The 13,858-nt window shown below is 46.3% G+C and overlaps 1 long non-coding RNA gene across 1 annotated transcript; it reads left to right on the forward strand.

The window, feature by feature from the left end:
- On the forward strand, nucleotides 1-3,575 carry LOC132810159 (uncharacterized). Its single transcript, XR_009642761.1, has 4 exons — nucleotides 1-309; nucleotides 1,195-1,380; nucleotides 3,295-3,400; nucleotides 3,513-3,575. It is a non-coding gene; the product is annotated as an uncharacterized LOC132810159 (long non-coding RNA).
- Nucleotides 3,576-13,858: the final 10,283 nt, after the last annotated feature.

The following is a 13,858-nucleotide window of genomic DNA, read 5'->3' on the forward strand; positions in this document are numbered from 1 at the left end:
GTGAAGGCGGTTGGGAGGAGAAGTCGCTCGAGCGGCGAAGCGGCGGCCGTTAGGAAAATGGCGCCGTGCGGCCCGGGGCAGACCCCCGTCACTGGTCACCGCCGCCTTCCTGGTGCAGCTGCTGTGTCACGGCCACACCGGCCGGCTGTACAGCAGGCAGGAGCCGGTGACCATTCTGGAGGCGGATGGGGTTAAGGGCCTGCTTGGGAACTGGTCGGCCGCCTGGGTGGTGGAGTTCTACTGGTCGTGGGGCGGCCCCTGTGTCAACTATGGGGCCACCTGGAAGGTACTGGGCCCGGGAGGTGAAAGGTGAGGCAGGTTGTGGGGGGGACGGAGGGGAAGGAATGTGGGGCCTGTCCTGTCATAGTCACATTTTACACTCACTTTCCATCTGCTTTTACTGGCGCTTGTGCTGTTTACCCCTCACTGTGTTTTAATCCTTGTGTTGTTTACCCTTTGCTGTTACTTGTGCAATTGTTGAGGGTAGTGTGTAAATACTAGTGAAGGATACTATGCACCAGCATGTATATGTTCCTCAGTTATTGAAGGGGCAGGACCTGTTGAGAACGGTTAGTAAAGCAGGTTCTGCACTAAGTCTTGTTAACATGGATATGTTCATTGGAAAAGTTGACTTTTTATTATTTAGAGTCGTAGAGATTTTCAGCACGGAAACAGATCCCCTCAGTCCAACCTGTCCACGCCAACCAGATATCCTACATTAATCTAGTCCCCATTGCCAGCACTATATCCCTCTACACCATTCCTATTCATATACCCATCCAGATACCTTTTAAAGGCTGTAATTATACCGGCCTCCACCACTTCCTCTGTCAGCTCATTCCATACCTGCAGCACCCTCTGCAGGGAAACATTGCCCTTCAGGTATCTTTTATATCTTTGTGGCCTCACCCTAAACCTATGTCCTCTAGTTGTGAAGGTCACCCCAACACGGAGGAAAAACTTAAAAACATTGAGCAGCCAAACAAATGCAAAAGCAATCAAATATTGAGCCACATGGGGGAAAAAATATCGCTCTGCCCTTTTTGATCTCCAATAGACATTTGGAAACTTAAAATCTGTCAGTAACACCAGCATTGCTACAGAGCATATTGTGTACACTCCTCGGTGTCAACAAGTAGCGCACATGTTTGCTAATGTCACCAAAACATTGGGCGTGTTCCTTATTGTCGGCAGAAAGGGGGCGAAACCTACTTTTGACACTGGAGGACCGGAAGGAGACTTGTCCTCCTGCCATTCGGAGCTCCCCTATTGGTGAACGCGGAAGTTGGGCCATGAGGTTCTGAAGTTCCTGCCCCTCCCCTCTCTCAATGAAGATTGAGCTTCACTCAGACTGCAGCTTCCTTCCTCTGTCCAACGTCTGTGAGTACAGCACTCTCTTTTCTCACCCCCTTTTCCATTTACGTTTCATTCTGGGGTTCAATTGTTGACTTGGAGCAACTGAAAGGACTGGGAGTGAATCCAGTGAGGGGACAGACTCTGGAAAAATTAGTCCAAGCCTTTGTCTCAATTGACAAAATAGACAGGCAGGAGACTGGAAGAATGCAGCAAGCCAGGCAGTATCAGTAGGTGGAAGAGTTGAGGTATCTGGTGGAACCTTTGTTCAGGATTGGGGGTGGGTATAGGGAGAGCTGTGGAACAAGGGTGTGCTGGGGGCAGGGTGATGAAGTGAGGATAGGTGGAGACAGGTAGAAGGTACAATAGACAATAGGTGCAGGAGTCGGCTCTTCTGCCCTTTGAGCCAGCACCACCATTCATTATGATCGTGGCTGATCATCCTCAATCAGTATCCTATTCCTGCATTATCCCCATAACCTGGTTGGTGAATGGGAGGAAGGAATCTAGTTGGCAGGGAAGAGTGGAAAGGGCTGGGAAGTGAGTTGGGGGATGGGATGGGAGATTATTTGAAATTGGAGAACTTAGTGTCGAGTCCTCCGGGCTGTGGACTGCTCAGACAAGATGAGGTTTTGTTCCTCCAATTTGTCAGAAGGGGAGTGGGAAGGGGCATTAAAATGGGTGGAGACTGGGAAGTCCGCTCAGCCTCTGTGGATCCGGCTGTGATGCTCGGCAAACCATTCCCCAAGTTTACGCTTGGTCTTCCTGACGTAGAGAAGACCACAACTGGCAAAGCACAGTGGGTCGAGCAGTAGGACAGTCGTAGTTTGAGGCACAAGCTCTTCATCAGGAATGATGCGTGGATGTTCAGAGGGGCATCAGCGTCCTTCTGTGCCAGTTGTCAGACAGGTGCAGCAGGCAATGAGCAAGGCAAGTGGTGTGTTAGCAAGAGGAATTAAGTTCAGAAGTGGGAATGTCTTCCAGCAGTTAGGAGGTCATAGAATATATTCAAGGCTGAGTTCATGTGATTTTTATGTGGATGCTTGTGGGGGAAGGCAAAAAAATGGTTGTAAGACCAGTATCCAGTTTTAAGACAGTTCCAGAGTCAGACAGCACAGAAACAGACCCTTCAGTACAACTAGTCAATGCTGACTATGTTCTCAAACTAAACCACTCCCACCTGGCAGTGTTTTGGCCCATATCCCTCCAAACCTTTCCTATTCATGACGTTACTGTACCTGCATCCACCACTTCCTCTAGACATTTAGTCCTCACGTGAACTACTCTGTGTAAAAAAAAAATTGTGCCCTTCAAGTCTTTTTAAAATCCTTCTCCTGTCACCGTCAAAATTTGCTCCCTCATCTTGAAACCCCAACCCTAGGGGAAGGACACCCTTTGTTCACCTCATCTCTCCCCTCATGATTTTATAAATGTTGATAAGATCACATCTCCACTTCCAATGCTCCAGTGAAAAAGTCCCAGCCCATCCACCTAGATGAAGGTAGAATCCTGTCCCTCAGGATTCCCTCCAACAATGTGCCCACCACTGATGTCAGGCACACTGATCTATAGTTCCCTGGATTGTCCTTACCACCCTTCTTAAACAGTGGCACCACGTTAGCCAACCTCCAGTCTTCTGGCACCTCACCTGACATGCACAGTATGCTCTATGGAGATGCTGTTTTTGATGGATTTAAAGTGTCCAAATGCCACAATTTCTCCCCCACTCACTTGACATAACCGTGCAGGCTCCTCGCTGTTTGATGTTCATGTTACTTAGAACCCTCATGATCATATCAATCTCAATGAGGTCACCCCTCAACCTCCTGTGCTCCAGTGAAGACAGTCTCAGCTTCTCCTTATAACTCAAACCCTCCGGTCCTGGCAACATCCTGGTAAATCTTTACTGAACTCTCTGTAATAGTATTCTTCCTATTACAGGGCCACCAGAAGCCTTCTCAGTACTCTACAAGTGACTTCACCAACATCCTGTACACCTTCAACATGATGTCCCAACTCCTTTTATTCAATGGTGTGAACAATTAAGGTAAGTGTGCTGAATGTTTAACATCAATCTACATTTGTCAATATATCATATCAGTTGCATGACACTGTGACCTTTTGCTCTTAACTCTGCGTCTTATGATCCTGCTCCACAGCTACCCGATGAAGGAGCAGCGCATCGAAAGCTAGTGCTTCCAAATAAATCTGTTGGACTATAACCCACTGTTGTGATTTATCAACCTTGTCCCACCTAGTCCAACAGCAGCACCTCCACCTCCTTTCTAATGAACACAGCCCATACCTCCCGGTGCTGCCAGTAAACTGCCGATGAAATGATGCAGTACCTGCACTCCTGAAAAGTTTATAATTTCTAACGAAACCAGCTACTCATTCACTGCTCCATCTGATACATGACTTTGGAAACTTAGTGCAGGAGGCTGCAAGAAATGAGCAGCTTTAAAACAAAAACCGCTTGGAGCTTTCAATGAGAGCTTGAGCCCAGCAGTACATTCTGGTTACCTTTATTGTGGCCCAACATTGTTACAGCTGCAGATGCCCCCAGCAAAAGGGCAGAGAAAGAGTAGCTGTGTTTTAGACAGCTCAACAACAGGGGGAGGTGCAAGGGGCAGGGCAAGGCCAACAGCAGGCCCCCGCACTACGCCTGCGTTGCCTGCACAGTTTACAAAAATCCCTTCCCCTTCAGAGACTCCCCACAGTGTGGAAGCTGGCCACTCGACCCAAAGACTACACACCGATCCTCCAAAGGGTAACTCACCACGCAATTCCCCTACCCCTATTGCTCAACATTTACCCCTGACTAATGCACCTAACCTGCACATCCCTGGGCACTATGGGTATTTCAGTACTGTCAATCCACCTGAACCTGGACAACTCGTATATGCCAACCAGATATCCCAACCCAATCTAGTCCCACCTGCCAACACGGGGCCCGTATCCCCCCAGTTGCCTTTTAAATGTTGCAATTGTATCAGCCTCCACCACTTCCTCTGGCAGCTCATTCCATACACGTACCACCCTCTAAATGAGAAGGTTGCCCCTTAGGTCTCTTTCATATCTTTCCCCTCTCACCCTAAACCTATGCCCTGTAGTTCTGAACTCTCCCATCCCATAGAAAAGACTTTGTCTATCTATCCTATCCATGCCCCTCATGATTTTATAAACCTCTATAAAGGTCACCCCTCAGCCTCTGACGCTCCAGGGAAAATAGCCCCAGCCTGTTCTGTCTCTCCCTATAGCTCAAATCCTCCAGTCTTGGCGACATCCTTGTAAATCTTTTTAGATTAGATTAGATTACTTAGTGTGGAAACAGGCCCTTCGGCCCAACAAGTCCACACCGACCTGCCGACGCGTATATCACCCAGACCCATACTCCGGGGGTTTGCAAGGACTGCCACAAACACTACGTAGGACAAACAGGAAGAAAGTTAGCCACCAGGATACACGAACACCAGCTAGCCACAAAAAGACACGACCTTCTATCCCTCGTAGCCCAACATACGGATGAAAGAAAACACCACTTTGACTGGGACAGCATCTATCCTGGGACAACATCTATCCTGGGACAGGCTAAGCAAAGACATGCCAGAGAATTCCTAGAGGCCTGGCACTCCAGTCACAACACCATAAACAAACACATAGATCTAGATACCATCTATCAACCCCTCAGGAAATGACATCACCACAAACCCCAGGAACCCTATCCAGGACAAACATATAAATCGAAAGCAGGAGACAACAGCTTCGCTTCATTTGGAGGTCGCCACTGATGACGACCCCGAGCCAGGTAATGAAACGTCTGGATATCAAACCTACAGCTCAGCGAGCAAACCTACACCCTAATCCTCAACCTGAGCTACAAACCTTGCAAAGTAGAATGTATTTGCAAACATCATGCTGCAAATACAAACCCACCCCCATGGATGATCTATCTCGTGTGTGCATGAGATAGAGAAACAGTCTATGTCCGTGCTGTTTATCTCTATTTGATAATCGTTGCTTTATTTCTGTTGGTGTAAATGTTGTTGTAATTCATAGCTGGATCCTCATAGGTGTAAGGGTGACAGAATTCCTCAAGTAGGGCACTGGAAGATTCCTGGGAGACCCCTATTTCTGGTTTACTTCCTCATGAACAAACATTAAGCACGTGTACCTATTTATTTACGATTTTGTTTTATTTTTCTTGTTTGATTCCCTGCTATGACTACACCTTGTATTAGGATAGTTGACCGGCTGGGAGATTGTGGCTTGGGTCTTGATTGAATATTTTATCGTTCCCGAAGTTATAAAAGGCGGGGTCAAAGCTTTAGCAGAAATCCAGCAGAGCTGAGAACAGACCGACATCTTAGTCTGTGGGAACAGGGAGATCAACAGAGGATAGAGAAATCAGGTCCTGAAACCAGACCACCCTGTGATCAGTGCTTTGATTAGAGGCATCCTTCTACATCAGTCAATGCCAGTTGTCAGACAGGTGCAGCAAGGCAAGTGGTATATTAGCAGGCTGAACTGAGATTAGAAGTGGAGATGTCTTCCTGCAGTTAGGGAGTCATTGAATTTATTCAAGGCTGAGTTCATCTGATTTTTGAACAACAAAGTGTGGATTTTTATGTTGTGTGGATGAGGTGTGTTTTTTTGTGGTTTATGTTTTGGATACAGGAAGAGTAGACATTTTTTTAAAGTGGAAGGCAAGAAAATGGTTTTAAGACCACGACAGAACAGTTACGGTCAGACAGCACAGAAACGGACCCTTCAGTCCAACTATTCCATGCTGACTATGTTCTCAAACTAAACTAGTGCCACTTGCCAGTGTTTGGCCCATATACCTCCACACCTTCCCTATTCATGTACTTATCCACGTCTTTTATTTTTTTTTAGAAGATATTTTTATTAGAAATTTAATATTTTGACAGATTTACAAAAATAAACTGAACTTTCAAGCACAAACATTAATATAAAAATAGATCTTAAATATATAATCATCAAAATTCAAAGGAATGATACTAAAGAAGAAAGAAAAACAATGAAACTCAGTTAACTACTAATCTAATCCACAATTATCCAGAGTGTATAGTTGAGTCACTTACATCCTTCAAACAAGAGAAAATGTTCTCTAATACACTCATAACAGTATAATAAAAAGGAAACTATTTCCAAACAATAAGAACAAAAAAAAACATGTTTGAATGGAGATCCTCCCCCTTGTTCTCAGGGGGCCTTACTTCCTTTCTAAAGGTCCACCATATCCTCTCCCAAACAGTGTCCCACCCTTGACCCGGGCGCTCCTTAATAGGATTTAGATATAATACCGAGCTAGAGTTAACAGTGAGTGCCCCACCCCCACCCCTCCCCACCCATACCTGAGTATATCTGATAGCATCAATGCCACGTACAAACACACATAACTATAAAATGACAACTCCAACAAATTACAGTTAAGTATAATAACATAAAATAGCAAGGGAAGACAACCCTGCTCCCAGAAGCAAAAGTAAAGTAGAGTAAAGTATCCATTTCTCCCCACGGCGTGTGGAAGAGGCAAGCCAACATAAATTGTCTCTTACGATTTATTTAAACGAGTCTAAAAGTTCCTTAGCCTCTTCTGGTGATCTAAAATTATACTCGGATCCTTCGTGGTTAAAGCATAACGTCGCTGGGTAGCGTAAGATGAATTGAATATTTAAGTTCCTTAGACATTTCTTCACCTCATCAAACGCCTTCCTCCTTCGGGCCAAAGCCGGGGAGAAGTCCTGAAATAACATAATCTTGGATCCTTCATGGATCATGGCTTTAGGATCCTTTCCAAGATTTCTGGAGGCATCCAGGAGTATCTGCCTCTCCCTATAACTCTGCAGCCGGAACAGGACCGGGCGTGGGCGCTGGTTTGGGCCAGATCCGCGTACTGCGACCCGGTAGGCCCACTCCACCCTTACCCGGTCAGTTTCAGCCCCCAGGTTTAAAAGCTGGGGCAGCCATCGCTCCAGAAATGCTGCTAATTGTCCTTTCCCTTCTTGTTCAGGGAGGCCCAGAAGACGGATATTCTTTCTCCGATTTCTATTATCCAGGTCATCCATGTAGATTTCAAAGGCCCGGACTCTCTGCTCCAGAGCTCGCACCTGTTCTGCAGCTGTTTGTGCTGCAGCCTCGGAGGTCGTGGCCTTTAGCTCCGCCCCCTCCATTCGGCCCTGCAATTCCTCAATAGCCTGGCTGTGCTTTTGTAGCTTTTCTTCGAATGAGTTCCATCTCTGTCTGGATTCTGCGATGAAATTGACGAGTGTCGTTTCCAGCCTGGCAATCATCTCTTCAAGGCCTGTTTTTACATCAGCTGCAGCCGGAGGAGTCTTTGTTTTCTGAGAGCTGCGGGGTCCCTTTGGTTTACTCATTATCCACTTAATATTAAACTGCTTAAATATAATAGTAAGCAGCTAATTAAGGTTAGAAAATTTTTTTGGGTGGTTTGGTAAGTGTGGTGGGGGTGAGTAACTCACTTTACCCAGGTTTTGGGAAGAGCACTGTAAACTCAGACTTGCTGAGTCGCCGCCATCTTGGATGCCCACATGTCTTTTAAACGTTGCATCTGAACATGTATCCACCACTTCCTCTTTACATTCACTCAATACATGAAACACTCTGTTATAAACAAACTTTTCCCAATTCTGTCCATTCCATGGATTCATTCTCTTTCCTTTCAGTTGCTGCAAGTCATAAATTGAAGCCCAGAATGAAAAAAATGGAAAAGGAGTTGTGAAGAGAGTACCCTACTCACAGATGGTTGACACAGTAAGGAGGGTGGAGTCTGGAGCAAACCCGAAATGTTGATTTTCCTGCTCCTCGGACGCTGCCTGACCTGCTGTACTTTGCCAGCACCACTCTAATCTTGACCCTGATCTCCAGCATCTGCAGTTCTCACTTTCTCCTGTAAGAAATCAGCAGTTTTAAACCAAAAACCTGTTGCAGTTTAAAGCTCTCATTGAGAGTATGAGCTCAGTGTGAAGTTCAGGTAATCTTTATTGTGACCCAACTTTGTTACAGCTTCAGAATCTCCCAGCAGAAAGGTGTAGAAAAAGTAGCAATGTTTTAAAAACAGCTGAAGGTCAAAGTGCAACTCCTCACTTTCTTCATTATTGGTCACCACTGAGTTGTCCCTTTGTAATTGGATCCTTGGTGTAGCCTTAATCTGGAGGAAGTATTTCCTCACTCAGCAATTTCAACCTGTATCCAAGTAAGTTGGATGAGCAGCATAGAGTCAACCAGACTATTGTGGGTCTGGAATCACGTGTAGGCCAGACTGGGTAAAGGATGCAGCTGGGACGACTGCTCTGATAACTGCTCAAGTCTTCCCTAAAAAGGAACTGAGTGAATCAGATGGGGGTTTTCTTCCACCCCCACCCACCGACAATGGTTTCACCGTTAGATTCTGAACTCCAAATTTCTGACCAAATTCCAATTCCGCCATCTGTTGTGGGAATCGAACTCGGGAGCCACTGGAACTGGGTTGATAGTCCAGTTGGTAAAGGCACTCGGCCGTCTTTCTTTCAATCCTCCTGCAATGCCACGTGATCCCGCTGGTAGGTCAGCAAGGAGGCGGCCTGGGTAAAGGCCTTCCCGCACTCGGGGCAGCTTAAGGGCCTCTCCCCCATGTGGATCCACTGGTGGGTCTGGAGGTTGGAGGAATCGCTGAAGTCCTTCCTGCAGTCAGGGCAGGGGAACGGCCTCTCCCCAGTGTGACTGCGCCAATGAGTCTCCAGGGCAGACGGGAAACAAGCCTTTCCCACAGTCGCCACACTTCCATGGTTTCTCCACGGGGCGGGATTCCTCGGGTTTCTCCATGGCCGAAGCTTCAGCCGCACAAACGCATGTGGAGCTTCTCTCCACCGTGAATTCCTCTTTCCAAACCGTATAGCTGTTACACGCTCCTCACTCAGTGCACTGCAATGGTAGGGTCTCTCATCCAGTCCCACTGATGCTGAAAACGTACCCAAACAGGAACCAAACAGCTTTGCTCCTCACAGAATCGTAGTTGCAAACTGTTGCGGTCCCGATGGATTGGATTGAATGACTGTCAGACATGGACGTCAAAGTAAGGACTGCAGACGCTGGAGAGTCAGAGTCAGAAAGTGCGGCGCTGGAAAAGCACAGCAGGTCAGGCAGCATCCGAGGAGCAGGAGAGTCAATGTTTTGGGCATTAGGCCTTCATCTGTTGATTTTGAAACTTCCATCTTCAGATCCTGAAATGTAAAAAGAGATTACAAAAGTCATCACTGTCAGTGCAGGGTAGAAATTCTGAACAAGCAATTCTACTTTCTGCGGAAAGTTCTTTTCTTTTGTTATTTCACAAAATTGAAAGCACCATCCCACTCTCTCTCCCCTCTGTTCTCACTCTGATCTAACTAATTCCCCTGAAGGTGCTGATTCAGGATCTTCCAGGGGCAGAAAAGCAAAAACGTCAAGACTGACATCTCTGAATTTTGGATAACTCCACCTGAAAGTTAATATCTTTCACAACATTGGGATACTGCTGAGAGGTGAGGAGGTCTGATTTTGGGAAGCAAAAAAAAAAAGAGTTTGTGCCAATCCCTTCCCTTCAGAGAATCCCCAGAGTGTGAAAGCAGGCCACTCAGCCCCACAAATCCATACCGACCCTCTAAAGGGTAACAGACCCACACCTATTCCCCTACCCCTATTGTTCAACTTTTACTCCCTGATTAATGCACCTAACCTGCACACCTCTGGGCATGGTCAATCCATCCTAACCTGGACAAAGTTAAAAATCACGCCACCAGGTGAGTGTTCAACAGGTTTATTTGGAATGACTCGCTTTCAGAGCGCTGATCCTTCAGGTGGTTGTGGAGAATAAGATCTTAAGACATAACTTATAGAAAAACATTATCGCGTTCTGCCACCGAAATGATATATTGAACAAACCTGGACTGTCAAGTCTTTTATCTTTTAGACTGGATTGCAGCTATCATTCACATGTAAATCCCAGACCTTCTTGCAAGGCACCTTATCAAGATAACTCGAGGTTTCATAGCAAAATGTGACATCTCAGTTCACATAATGCATTAAAGGTGTGAGGTCAGAGTCTGTCTGTGTCCCAGTCTTGAGTCAGACTGGTTCTATTTCCAAAGTGTAATTTACAAAATATTACATGGATTGACTGCTTACTGATTGTGTATTTTTTGAGCAAAATAGAATGTATCTGCAAATACAAATAGAGCCTTATTTCTGAACACGACCCCCCACGTCTGTCTGTTCTCTAACACGATTCATGGCCCGATCATTATCTGTACAAGTCCTTGTTTTAGCAAAAATGCAACCCCTTGCTTTGATTAAGGCTCTCTCTCACACACATACTCTATCTCTCAGACAGACACACACACACACCCCTCAACACTCTCTCACACTCGCAGCCTCATACTCCATCACACTTCCCTTTCCCAAGCATGCACACGCACACTTCTGCGCGCACACACACAAACTCACATGCACACACTCTCACTCTCTCATGCACACACACACACTACTGGCAGAATTATATTTGCAGATACATTCAATTTTGTTCAAAAAGCACACAATCTTCAGGCAGTCAATGCATCTAATATTTTACAAATTCCGACTTTGGAAACAGAACCAGTCTGATTCAAGATTGGAATACTGACAGGTTCAAATCTCACACCTTTAATGCAATGTCTGAGCGGAGATGTCTTTTTTTTTAATAAAACCTTAAGTCAACTCAAGAACATTGTTACATATTAATGAACCAAAACCCGCACCCATTCTAAGAGATGAAGACTATCTCAGTTTGTTCAATATATTCTATTAATTGCATGACACTGATCTTTTGATATAAGTTCTGTGTCTTATGATGCTGTTTCATGAGGCGTATGTGTTGATGAGGCAAGATGGTACAGATGAGATGATAGAGAATTTCAGATCACCGAGGAAGGATTGAAAGAGAGAGTTAAGAAGAGCAAAGAGAGGACACAAGCAGTCTTTAGCAAATCGAATAAAAGGATGATTAGGGTAGGAATAGGGCCAGTCAAAGACAGAAGTGGGAAGTGGAGTGTGGACCCTGTAGAGAGCAGAGAGGTGCTAAATGAACATTTCTCATCGGTGTTCACTCAGGAAAAGAATGAGGTATGAGATATTAGACTCAAAAGGATCGAGGTTAGTTACACACAGGTGTTATCAATTCGAGAAGGAGTGAAAGTAGACAAGTCCCCTGGGCTGGATGGGATTTATCCGAGGATTCTCTGGGAAGCTAGGGAGGAGATAGCAGAGCCTTTGGCTTTGATATTTGAGTCGTCATTGTCGACGGATTTAGTACCTGAGGACTGGAGGATTGCAAATGTTGTGCCCTTATTCAAGAGAGGGCATAACTACAAATTGAGGGGTGATAGCTTTAAGACAGGTGTCAGAGGCAAGTTCTTTACACAGAGAGTGGTAAGGGTGTGAAATGCCCTACCTGCTAAGGTAGTCAACTCAGCCACATTAGAGAGATTTAAACAATCCTTAGATAAGCGCATGGATGATTTTGGGATAGTGTAGGAGAACGAGCTGAGAATAGTTCACAGGTTGGCGCACCATCAAGGGCCGAAAGGCCTGTTCTGAGCTGGATTGTTCTATGTTCTAAACTTAGTGCAGGAGGCTGAAAGAAATGAGCAGCTTTAAAACAAAAACCTCTTGGAGTTCAATGAGAGTCTAAGCCCAGTGGTAAGTTCAGGTAACCTTTATTGCAACCCAACTTTCTTACAGTTTCAGATCTCCCCAGCAAAAAGGCAGAGAAAAAGTAGTTGTTTCTTGAACAGCTCAAGGTGAAAGTGCACACACCACACCTCCCCTGTTTCCTCACCCACCCCCCCCACCTCACTGTCTTTACTATTGGTCAGCACCAAGTTGTCCCTTTGTAACTGGATCCTTAGTACAGCCGTAACCTGGAGGAAGTATTGCCTCACTCAGCAATTTCAACCCATACCCTGTCTCCAAGTAAGTTTCTCCCCGCTCCTTTGCCAGTGGAGGAAGGGCAGTGTAGAGTCAACCAGACTGCTGTGGGTCTGGAGTCACGTGTAGGCCAGACCAGGTAAAGGATGCAGCTGGAACGACTGAGTGTAGCCTTTCCCACAATGGCGATTCCCTTCCCTAACACAGGAGAGAGGGAATCAGATGGGGGTTTTCTCCCCCCGCACCACCCCCTCCCTGAAACAGTCTCATCGTTAGATTCCGAACTCCACATTTCTGACCGAATACCAATTCTGCATCTGTCATGGGGGGATTCAAACCCAGGTGTCCCCGGAACCGGGTTGATAGTCCAATCGATAATGCTACTCGGCCGTCACTCCTTCAATCCCCTTGCAACGGCACGTGAACTCGCTGGTGGCTCCGCAGGTTGGAGGAGTAGGTGAAGCCCTTCCCGCACTGAGAGCAGATGAACGACCTCTCCCCGGTGTGGATCCGCTGGTGGCTCCGCAGGTGGGAGGATGTGCTGAAGGCCTTCCCGCACTGAGAGCAGGTGTATGGTCTCTCCCCGGTGTGGATACTGTTAGGACGGGGGTCCCGTCCTTGCGTGTTCGTTTAGGAGGAGACCACAGACACTCAATTGTTTGGCTCAAGCAGGCTTTATTGCAGAATCGTAGCTGATAGTGAATCACCATGCATTCACTGGAGAAGGCGCGCGTTCTGCCATCCCCTTACAAAATCGCCCTTGATATACTTTTCTAAGCAAAGCTACGTGATCTCTCGCACACAAAGCGTTTCTTGTGACAGGGCCCGTTTGGCCTTGGCAGCTATCCACGAGACGGTCTCAGTCTCGTAAACAACAGTCCAGCCGCCTGTTATTGAGTTCGTATGGCCTTGGCAGCTGCGCTGAGCAGAGCCTGCCATTGCGCTCGCCTGGCCTTGGTAGTTTCAGTCTCGTAAACAGCAGTCCAGCTGCACAGGCAGTTTCGGTCAGCAGTCCAAACAACAGCTCCGCAGCGCCCCCCGATTCCCCAAGCAGCAACTACAGTTCTACCCTCCCTCGGCCTATATCCATCCCAACATTCCCTCCCTTGGCCTCTACTGAGGTGACATCAACCCATACCGCTACAAACGCAATGTCGCGCGGCAACCGGTGCCAGGTGTGTCGGCGGATGCCCCACCAAACATCCCTTTGGCTTCTCCGAACACATTATGTTGACCCGACTGACCGGTTCTAGGGAAACATTAGGTCAGGGTGAAGGGGTCACTAAGCAGCATACTGTTACAAAACAAGTAACAAACAAAAATTAACAATTGGTAGGCAATTCTAGATTCTTTTCTTTTAAAAAAAAACTACAAGAAAGGTCTCATAAGTAGATCTCAAGATTAACAAAAGTTAGGATGAGTGTAGAATGAAGGTCTGTTGTCCAAAGAACACCTAATTATACAACTACTCATTAAAATCGGTCGTATTATACCATGACATCTTGAAATAAATTTTCAAACTACTGACATCGTGTCAAATCTT

The sequence above is a fragment of the Hemiscyllium ocellatum genome, unplaced genomic scaffold (genome assembly GCF_020745735.1).
Source record: "Hemiscyllium ocellatum isolate sHemOce1 unplaced genomic scaffold, sHemOce1.pat.X.cur. scaffold_1559_pat_ctg1, whole genome shotgun sequence".
NCBI lineage: Eukaryota > Metazoa > Chordata > Chondrichthyes > Orectolobiformes > Hemiscylliidae > Hemiscyllium > Hemiscyllium ocellatum.